Below are 12871 nucleotides of genomic sequence, written 5' to 3'. Positions count from 1 at the left end.
AGAGCAGGTGACTCAGTTTTCCATGGGTCCTTGAAGGCAGCACGAGGCAGGAGAGCAGGTGACTCAGTTTTCCATGGGTCCTTGAAGGCAGCACGAGGCAGGAGAGCAGGTGAATCAGTTTTCCACGGGTCCTTGAAGGCAGCACGAGGCAGAAGGACCTTCTTGAACTTTCTGCGGCTGCGGCTGATTGCGTTCGGCAGTTGCAAGTCAGCCCGAGAGTTCGGGGATGCTTTTGGCGGTTGTGCTGCCGGCTTTGCTCGGCTCTTTGGCGCATGTGCAGACGTTGACTCACGGCTGCCAGCTGCCGTCCGAGTGGCGTCCGCAGAGCGAGGGATGCCGCGCGGAGCTGGCGGAGGTGATCGTGTACGCCCGGGTGCTGGCCCTCCACCTGGCCGGCGTCAACTCGCTGCCCTCCGGCTCGGCGTACGAGGGCGCGGAGGAAGGTCTGCTGTACTCCGCCGAGGTGGAGCTGCTGTGCGACCAGGCCTGGGGGAGCATGCTGGAGGTGCCTGCAGGGTCCACACTCAACGTCAGCGGACTGGGTTACCTGTCCTGTCACTCTCACACTGTGATGGACGACTATTCCTACTTCTTCTTCCTCAGGTGATACTTCACTCACCTGTGTGACGTCATCCACACTCTCCCCGAAACTCGTCCCAATCGTTTGTGCTGCGTCTAACTATTTGAGTTAACACCTAATCACCTTTGACAGTTATTAACGTGTAGTTGACGTGTTATTATTCATAAACAACTAAGTCAACATCTTCCCATTCGTTGGTGCTGCACTAACTATTACATATTTAATGTTAATGTTTTATAGTTTTAATGTTATTAACGTGTTATTATTCATAACCAACTAAGTCAATATCTTCCCATTCGTTGGTGCTGCACTAACTATTACATATTTAATGTTAATGTTTTATAGTTTTAATGTTATTAACGTGTTATTATTCATAACCAACTATATCAAAAAATTTTTTTGCCTAACTATTTAAATTGTTATGTTATTAACCTTTCATGGTTGTAATGTTGTTAATGTGTAATTAACGTGTTATTGTACATAACCAACTAAGTCAATATCTTCCCAAACTTGTCCCGTTCGTTTGTGCTATGTCTAACTATTTTAGTTAATATCAACTTTTACAGTTATTAACGTGTAATTAATGTTATTATTCATAACCAGCCCCCACAACTAAGTCCATATCTTCCCAAACTTGTCCCATTCGTTGGTGCTGCGTTGTTTTGTCTATTACAGATTTTAATGTTAATGTTTTATAGTTTTAATGTTATTAACGTGTTATTATTCATAACCAACTATGTCAAAATGCCCCTAAACTTGTTTCATTCATTTGTGCTGCAATTTGTTTTGCCTAACTATTTTAATTGTTATGTTATTATTAGAGATGTCCGATAATATCGGTCTGCCGATATTATCGGCCGATAAATGCTTTAAAATGTAATATCGGAAATTATCGGTATCGTTTTTTTATTATCAGTATCGTTTTTGTTTTTTTTTGTTTTTTTGTTTTATTAAATCCACATAAAAAACACAAGATACACTTACAATTAGTGCACCAACCCAAAAAACCTTCCTCCCCCATTTACACTCATTCACACTCATTCACACAAAAGGGTTGTTTCTTTCTGTTATTAATATTCTGGTTCCTACATTATATATCAATATATATCAATACAGTCTGCAAGGGATACAGTCCGTAAGCACACATGATTGTGCGTGCTGCTGGTCCACTAATAATACTAACCTTCAACAGTTAATTTGACAAATTTTCATTAATTACTAGTTTCTATGTAACTGTTTTTATATTGTTTTACTTTCTTTTTTATTCAAGAAAATGTTTTTAATTTATTCATCTTATTTTATTTGATTAATTTTTTTAAAAAAGTACCTTATCTTCACCATACCTGGTTGTCCAAATTAGGCATAATAATGTGTTAATTCCACGACTGTATATATCGGTTGATATCGGTATCGGTTGATATCGGTATCGGTAATTAAAGAGTTGGACAATATCGGCATATCGGATATCGGCAAAAAGCCATTATCGGACATCCCTAGTTATTATCCTTTTATGGTTGTAATGTTGTTCATGTGTAATTAACATGTTATTATTCATAACCAACTATGTCAAAACGTGTCCCGTTTGTTTGTGCTGCAAATGTTTTTTGTCCAACTGTTATTCAGTGGGAAGGTGATTCATACGGCGTCACTCGTCACGGTTTACCTGACACATGAAGCGTGACAAACTGGAAGGGTGCACTACCCACTTTAGCCACCAGACGGCAGTAAAGTCTTGAACATCTTCAAATGTGTTTTGTGGCAATTCCAACTTTGACCACATCGTCAGTTGCTATGTAGAGTGGCGCTTTTCATCATTTTCAGCAGACTGCATTGCAAAATGATGAACCCCCCCTTCCTCTCCACCCAGGATTGGAGCCATATGAATTTCCTTCTGTAGTTTTAATTGTATTCACCTTTTATGATTCCTCACCAGCCCCGCCCACTTGTTTGTGATTCTATTATTATCTTTCTTTTTCACTTTTATCAATCACAAAATGGTGATGTTAAAAACTAGAAATTGGGGCTAACTTGGGGAGATTTTGCGCAGGTGACACAGGTGATGCATGTGACAAGACAAACATGAGGATTTAAAGAGACAGTACATGACAGGCTGTGTTCCAATACACACGTCTGATCAATGGAAAGCCATTGGCCTCCAAGAAAAGCTGTGAAGTCATCTAATAATAATAATAATAATAATAATAATCTCCCTTCTAAGTTAGAAACACACCTTTGCTGTCTCTCCCCTTCCAGAATGGACGAGAACTACAACATCCTCCCCCACGGCGTCAACTTCCAGGACGCCATCTTCCCCGACACGGCCGACAACCGCCGCACCTTCTCCAGCCTCTTCCAGTTCTCCAACTGCACCCAGGGCAGCCAGCCCTTCCACACCTTCAGCCCCGAGTGGACACTCTGGAGGACCACAGGGTGAGGCCCTTCACCTTCAGTGTCAATAGGCTTGTTGCCATAGCAACCCCTGCTTGTATTCTCACCACGCTCCTAATATTCCTACTTTTAGGCCTTGATATACTCTGTTTGTGTGAGTGCGTGTGTGTGTGTGTGTGTGTGCGTGTGTGTGTGTGTGTGTGTGTGTGTGTGCGTGTGTGTGTGTGGTATGGATCAAACTACACAACAAATACACAAACAAAGTAGTGACATTTTTTTAAAAAAGGCACTTTTTAAAGATTTATTTTGCCTTTCATTCACAATTTTTATGTAAGAGAAAAACACTTATGTTTTTCTTTTTGTATGCATTCTAAATCATGAATAAAGGCTAGCAAAAGTCAGCTAACAATGGAGGTAATGGAAGTCGCTCTATTGCACCTGTAAAGTGCTCTAAAAACATCCATCATTGTTTTCTATACATGATGTAAGTATATATGTCATGTAGTAACATTCATAATAACATGTAGTATATACATGATGTAAGTATATATGTCATGTAGTAACATTCATAATAACATGTAATATATACATGATGTAAGTATATATGTCATGTAGTAACATTCATAATAACATGTAATATATACATGATGTAAGTATATGTCATGTAGTAACATTCATAATAACATGTAATATATACATGATGTAAGTATATGTCATGTAGTAACATTCATAACAACATGTAAAATATACATCATGTAAGTATATATGTCATGTAGTAACATTCATAATAACATGTAATATACATGATGTAAGTATATATGTCATGTAGTAACATTCATAATAACATGTCATATATACATGATGTAAGTATATATGTCATGTAGTAACATTCATAATAACATGTAATATATACATGATGTAAGTATATATGTCATGTAGTAACATTCATAATAACATGTAATATATACATGATGTAAGTATATATGTCATGTAGTAACATTCATAATAACATGTAATATATACATGATGTAAGTATATATGTCATGTAGTAACATTCATAATAACATGTAATATATGCATGATGTAAGTATATATGTCATGTAGTAACATTCATAATAACATGTAATATATACATGATGTAAGTATATGTCATGTAGTAACATTCATAATAACATGTAATATATACATGATGTAAGTATATGTCATGTAGTAACATTCATAACAACATGTAAAATATACATCATGTAAGTATATATGTCATGTAGTAACATTCATAATAACATGTAATATACATGATGTAAGTATATATGTCATGTAGTAACATTCATAATAACATGTCATATATACATGATGTAAGTATATATGTCATGTAGTAACATTCATAATAACATGTAATATATACATGATGTAAGTATATATGTCATGTGGTAACATTCATAATAACATGTAATATATACATGATGTAAGTATATATGTCATGTAGTAACATTCATAATAACATGTAATATATACATGATGTAAGTATATATGTCATGTAGTAACATTCATAATAACATGTAATACATACATGATGTAAGTATATATGTCATGTAGTAACATTCATAATAACATGTAATATATACATGATGTAAGTATATATGTCATGTAGTAACATTCATAATAACATGTAGTATATACATGATGTAAGTATATATGTCATGTAGTAACATTCATAATAACATGTAATATATACATGATGTAAGTATATATGTCATGTAGTAACATTCATAATAACATGTAATATATACATGATGTAAGTATATATGTCATGTAGTAAAATTCATAATAACATGTAATATATACATGATGTAAGTATATATGTCATGTAGTAACATTCATAGTAACATGTAATATATACATGATGTAAGTATATGTCATGTAGTAACATTCATAATAACATGTAATATATACATGATGTAAGTATATATGTCATGTAGTAACATTCATAATAACATGTAATATATACATGATGTAAGTATATATGTCATGTAGTAACATTCATAATAACATGTAATATATACATGATGTAAGTATATATGTCATGTAGTAACATTCATAATAACATGTAATATATACATGATGTAAGTATATATGTCATGTAGTAACATTCATAATAACATGTAGTATATACATGATGTAAGTATATATGTCATGTAGTAACATTCATAATAACATGAAATATATACATGATGTAAGTATATATGTCATGTAGTAACATTCATAATAACATGTAGTATATACATGATGTAAGTATATATGTCATGTAGTAACATTCATAATAACATGTAATATATACATGATGTAAGTATATATGTCATGTAGTAACATTCATAATAACATGTAATATATACATGATGTAAGTATATATGTCATGTAGTAACATTCATAATAACATGTAATATATACATGATGTAAGTATATATGTCATGTAGTAACATTCATAATAACATGTAATATATGCATGATGTAAGTATATATGTCATGTAGTAACATTCATAATAACATGTAATATATACATGATGTAAGTATATGTCATGTAGTAACATTCATAATAACATGTAATATATACATGATGTAAGTATATGTCATGTAGTAACATTCATAACAACATGTAAATATACATCATGTAAGTATATATGTCATGTAGTAACATTCATAATAACATGTAATATACATGATGTAAGTATATATGTCATGTAGTAACATTCATAATAACATGTCATATATACATGATGTAAGTATATATGTCATGTAGTAACATTCATAATAACATGTAATATATACATGATGTAAGTATATATGTCATGTGGTAACATTCATAATAACATGTAATATATACATGATGTAAGTATATATGTCATGTAGTAACATTCATAATAACATGTAATATATACATGATGTAAGTATATATGTCATGTAGTAACATTCATAATAACATGTAATACATACATGATGTAAGTATATATGTCATGTAGTAACATTCATAATAACATGTAATATATACATGATGTAAGTATATATGTCATGTAGTAACATTCATAATAACATGTAGTATATACATGATGTAAGTATATATGTCATGTAGTAACATTCATAATAACATGTAATATATACATGATGTAAGTATATATGTCATGTAGTAACATTCATAATAACATGTAATATATACATGATGTAAGTATATATGTCATGTAGTAAAATTCATAATAACATGTAATATATACATGATGTAAGTATATATGTCATGTAGTAACATTCATAGTAACATGTAATATATACATGATGTAAGTATATGTCATGTAGTAACATTCATAATAACATGTAATATATACATGATGTAAGTATATATGTCATGTAGTAACATTCATAATAACATGTAATATATACATGATGTAAGTATATATGTCATGTAGTAACATTCATAATAACATGTAATATATACATGATGTAAGTATATATGTCATGTAGTAACATTCATAATAACATGTAATATATACATGATGTAAGTATATATGTCATGTAGTAACATTCATAATAACATGTAGTATATACATGATGTAAGTATATATGTCATGTAGTAACATTCATAATAACATGAAATATATACATGATGTAAGTATATATGTCATGTAGTAACATTCATAATAACATGTAGTATATACATGATGTAAGTATATATGTCATGTAGTAACATTCATAATAACATGTAATATATACATGATGTAAGTATATATGTCATGTAGTAACATTCATAATAACATGTAATATATACATGATGTAAGTATATATGTCATGTAGTAACATTCATAATAACATGTAATATATACATGATGTAAGTATATATGTCATGTAGTAACATTCATAATAACATGTAATATATGCATGATGTAAGTATATATGTCATGTAGTAACATTCATAATAACATGTAATATATACATGATGTAAGTATATATGTCATGTAGTAACATTCATAATAACATGTAGTATCATGATGTAAGTATATATGTCATGTAGTAACATTTATAATAACATGTCATATATACATGATGTAAGTATATATGTCATGTAGTAACATTCATAATAACATGTAATATATACATGATGTAAGTATATATGTCATGTAGTAACATTCATAATAACATGTAATATATACATGATGTAAGTATATATGTCATGTAGTAACATTCATAATAACATGTAATATATACATGATGTAAGTATATATGTCATGTAGTAACATTCATAATAACATGTAATATATACATGATGTAAGTATATATGTCATGTAGTAACATTCATAATAACATGTAATATATACATGATGTAAGTATATATGTTATGTAGTAACATTCATAATAACATGTAATATATACATGATGTAAGTATATATGTCATGTAGTAACATTCATAATAACATGTAATATATACATGATGTAAGTATATATGTCATGTAGTAACATTCATAATAACATGTAATATATACATGATGTTAGTATATATGTCATGTAGTAACATTCATAATAACATGTAATATATACATGATGTAAGTATATATGTCATGTAGTAACATTCATAATAACATGTAATATATACATGATGTTAGTATATATGTCATGTAGTAACATTCATAATAACATGTAATATATACATGATGTAAGTATATATGTCATGTAGTAACATTCATAATAACATGTAATATATACATGATGTAAGTATATATGTCATGTAATAACATTCATATTAACATGTCATATATACATGATGTAAGTATATATGTCATGTAGTAACATTCATAATAACATGTAGTATATACATGATGTAAGTATATATGTCATGTAGTAACATTCATAATAACATGTTATATATACATGATGTAAGTATATATGTCATGTAGTAACATTCATAATAACATGTAATATATACATGATGTAAGTATATATGTCATGTAGTAACATTCATAATAACATGTAATATATACATGATGTAAGTATATATGTCATGTAGTAACATTCATAATAACATGTAATATTTACATGATGTAAGTATATATGTCATGTAGTAACATTCATAATAACATGTAGTATATACATGATGTAAGTATATATGTCATGTAGTAACATTCATAATAACATGTCATATATACATGATGTAAGTATATATGTCATGTAGTAACATTCATAATAACATGTAGTATATACATGATGTACGTATATATGTCATGTAGTAACATTCATAATAACATGTAATATATACATGATGTAAGTATATATGTCATGTAGTAACATTCATAATAACATGTAGTATATACATGATGTAAGTATATATGTCATGTAGTAACATTCATAATAACATGTAATATATACATGATGTAAGTATATATGTCATGTAGTAACATTCATAATAACATGTAGTATATACATGATGTAAGTATATATGTCATGTAGTAACATTCATAATAACATGTAATATATACATGATGTAAGTATATATGTCATGTAGTAACATTCATAATAACATGTCATATATACATGATGTAAGTATATATGTCATGTAGTAACATTCATAATAACATGTCATATATACATGATGTAAGTATATATGTCATGTAGTAACATTCATAATAACATGTCATATATACATGATGTAAGTATATATGTCATGTAGTAACATTCATAATAACATGTCATATATACATGATGTAAGTATATATGTCATGTAGTAACATTCATAATAACATGTAATATATACATGATGTAAGTATATATGTCATGTAGTAACATTCATAATAACATGTAATATATACATGATGTAAGTATATATGTCATGTAGTAACATTCATAATAACATGTAATATATACATGATGTAAGTATATATGTCATGTAGTAACATTCATAATAACATGTAATATATACATGATGTAAGTATATATGTCATGTAGTAACATTCATAATAACATGTAATATATACATGATGTAAGTATATATGTCATGTAGTAACATTCATAATAACATGTAGTATATACATGATGTAAGTATATATGTCATGTAGTAACATTCATATTAACATGTCATATATACATGATGTAAGTATATATGTCATATAGTAAAATTCATAATAACATGTATTATATACATGATGTAAGTATATATGTCATGTAGTAACATTCATAATAACATGTAATATATACATGATGTAAGTATATATGTCATGTAGTAACATTCATAATAACATGTAATATATACATGATGTAAGTATATATGTCATGTAGTAACAATTATAATAACATGTAATATATACATGATGTAAGTATATATGTCATGTAGTAACATTCATAATAACATGTAATATATACATGATGTAAGTATATATGTCATGTAGTAACATTCATAATAACATGTAATATGTACATGATGTAAGTATATATGTCATGTAGTAACATTCATAATAACATGTAATATATACATGATGTAAGTATATATGTCATGTAGTAACATTCATAATAACATGTAATATATACATGATGTAAGTATATATGTCATGTAGTAACATTCATAATAACATGTAATATATACATGATGTAAGTATATATGTCATGTAGTAACATTCATAATAACATGTAATATATACATGATGTAAGTATATATGTCATGTAGTAACATTCATAATAACATGTAATATATACATGATGTAAGTATATATGTCATGTAGTAACATTCATAATAACATGTAGTATATACATGATGTAAGTATATATGTCATGTAGTAACATTCATATTAACATGTCATATATACATGATGTAAGTATATATGTCATGTAGTAACATTCATATTAACATGTCATATATACATGATGTAAGTATATATGTCATGTAGTAACATTCATAATAACATGTAATATATACATGATGTAAGTATATATGTCATGTAGTAACATTCATAATAACATGTAATATATACATGATGTAAGTATATATGTCATGTAGTAACATTCATAATAACATGTAATATATACATGATGTAAGTATATATGTCATGTAGTAACATTCATAATAACATGTAATATATGCATGATGTAAGTATATATGTCATGTAGTAACATTCATAATAACATGTAATATATACATGATGTAAGTATATATGTCATGTAGTAACATTCATAATAACATGTAGTATCATGATGTAAGTATATATGTCATGTAGTAACATTTATAATAACATGTCATATATACATGATGTAAGTATATATGTCATGTAGTAACATTCATAATAACATGTAATATATACATGATGTAAGTATATATGTCATGTAGTAACATTCATAATAACATGTAATATATACATGATGTAAGTATATATGTCATGTAGTAACATTCATAATAACATGTAATATATACATGATGTAAGTATATATGTCATGTAGTAACATTCATAATAACATGTAATATATACATGATGTAAGTATATATGTCATGTAGTAACATTCATAATAACATGTAATATATACATGATGTAAGTATATATGTCATGTAGTAACATTCATAATAACATGTAATATATACATGATGTAAGTATATATGTCATGTAGTAACATTCATAATAACATGTAATATATACATGATGTAAGTATATATGTCATGTAGTAACATTCATAATAACATGTAATATATACATGATGTAAGTATATATGTCATGTAGTAACATTCATAATAACATGTAATATATACATGATGTAAGTATATATGTCATGTAGTAACATTCATAATAACATGTAATATATACATGATGTAAGTATATATGTCATGTAGTAACATTCATAATAACATGTAATATATACATGATGTTAGTATATATGTCATGTAGTAACATTCATAATAACATGTAATATATACATGATGTAAGTATATATGTCATGTAGTAACATTCATAATAACATGTAATATATACATGATGTAAGTATATATGTCATGTAGTAACATTCATATTAACATGTCATATATACATGATGTAAGTATATATGTCATGTAGTAACATTCATAATAACATGTAGTATATACATGATGTAAGTATATATGTCATGTAGTAACATTCATAATAACATGTTATATATACATGATGTAAGTATATATGTCATGTAGTAACATTCATAATAACATGTAATATATACATGATGTAAGTATATATGTCATGTAGTAACACTCATAATAACATGTAATATATACATGATGTAAGTATATATGTCATGTAGTAACATTCATAATAACATGTAATATTTACATGATGTAAGTATATATGTCATGTAGTAACATTCATAATAACATGTAGTATATACATGATGTAAGTATATATGTCATGTAGTAATATTCATATTAACATGTAATATATACATGATGTAAGTATATATGTCATGTAGTAACATTCATAATAACATGTAGTATATACATGATGTAAGTATATATGTCATGTAGTAACATTCATAATAACATGTCATATATACATGATGTAAGTATATATGTCATGTAGTAACATTCATAATAACATGTAGTATATACATGATGTACGTATATATGTCATGTAGTAACATTCATAATAACATGTAATATATACATGATGTAAGTATATATGTCATGTAGTAACATTCATAATAACATGTAGTATATACATGATGTAAGTATATATGTCATGTAGTAACATTCATAATAACATGTAATATATACATGATGTAAGTATATATGTCATGTAGTAACATTCATAATAACATGTAGTATATACATGATGTAAGTATATATGTCATGTAGTAACATTCATAATAACATGTCATATATACATGATGTAAGTATATATGTCATGTAGTAACATTCATAATAACATGTCATATATACATGATGTAAGTATATATGTCATGTAGTAACATTCATAATAACATGTCATATATACATGATGTAAGTATATATGTCATGTAGTAACATTCATGATAACATGTAATATATACATGATGTAAGTATATATGTCATGTAGTAACATTCATAATAACATGTAATATATACATGATGTAAGTATATATGTCATGTAGTAACATTCATAATAACATGTAATATATACATGATGTAAGTATATATGTCATGTAGTAACATTCATAATAACATGTAATATATACATGATGTAAGTATATACGTCATGTAGTAACATTCATAATAACATGTAATATATACATGATGTAAGTATATATGTCATGTAGTAACATTCATAATAACATGTAGTATATACATGATGTAAGTATATATGTCATGTAGTAACATTCATATTAACATGTCATATATACATGATGTAAGTATATATGTCATGTAGTAACATTCATAATAACATGTAATATATACATGATGTAAGTATATATGTCATGTAGTAACATTCATAATAACATGTAATATTTACATGATGTAAGTATATATGTCATGTAGTAACATTCATAATAACATGTAATATATACATGATGTAAGTATATATGTCATGTAGTAACATTCATAATAACATGTAATATATACATGATGTAAGTATATATGTCATGTAGTAACATTCATAATAACATGTAATATATACATGATGTAAGTATATATGTCATGTAGTAACAATTATAATAACATGTAATATATACATGATGTAAGTATATATGTCATGTAGTAACATTCATAATAACATGTAATATATACATGATGTAAGTATATATGTCATGTAGTAACATTCATAATAACATGTAATATGTACATGATGTAAGTATATATGTCATGTAGTAACATTCATAATAACATGTAATATATACATGATGTAAGTATATATGTCATGTAGTAACATTCATAATAACATGTAA

General features: G+C 27.4%; 1 pseudogene; it reads left to right on the top strand.

The window, feature by feature from the left end:
* Positions 1-226: 226 nt before the first annotated feature.
* Positions 227-12871, top strand: part of LOC133661303 (coiled-coil domain-containing protein 3-like) — a 28446-nt pseudogene continuing 15801 nt past the window's right edge.

This window comes from Entelurus aequoreus, linkage group LG12 (assembly GCF_033978785.1).
Source record: "Entelurus aequoreus isolate RoL-2023_Sb linkage group LG12, RoL_Eaeq_v1.1, whole genome shotgun sequence".
In the NCBI taxonomy this organism is placed as follows: Eukaryota; Metazoa; Chordata; class Actinopteri; order Syngnathiformes; family Syngnathidae; genus Entelurus; species Entelurus aequoreus.
The sequence above is the reverse complement of the archived record's forward strand: the minus strand, read 5'-3'. Positions and strand labels throughout refer to the sequence as shown.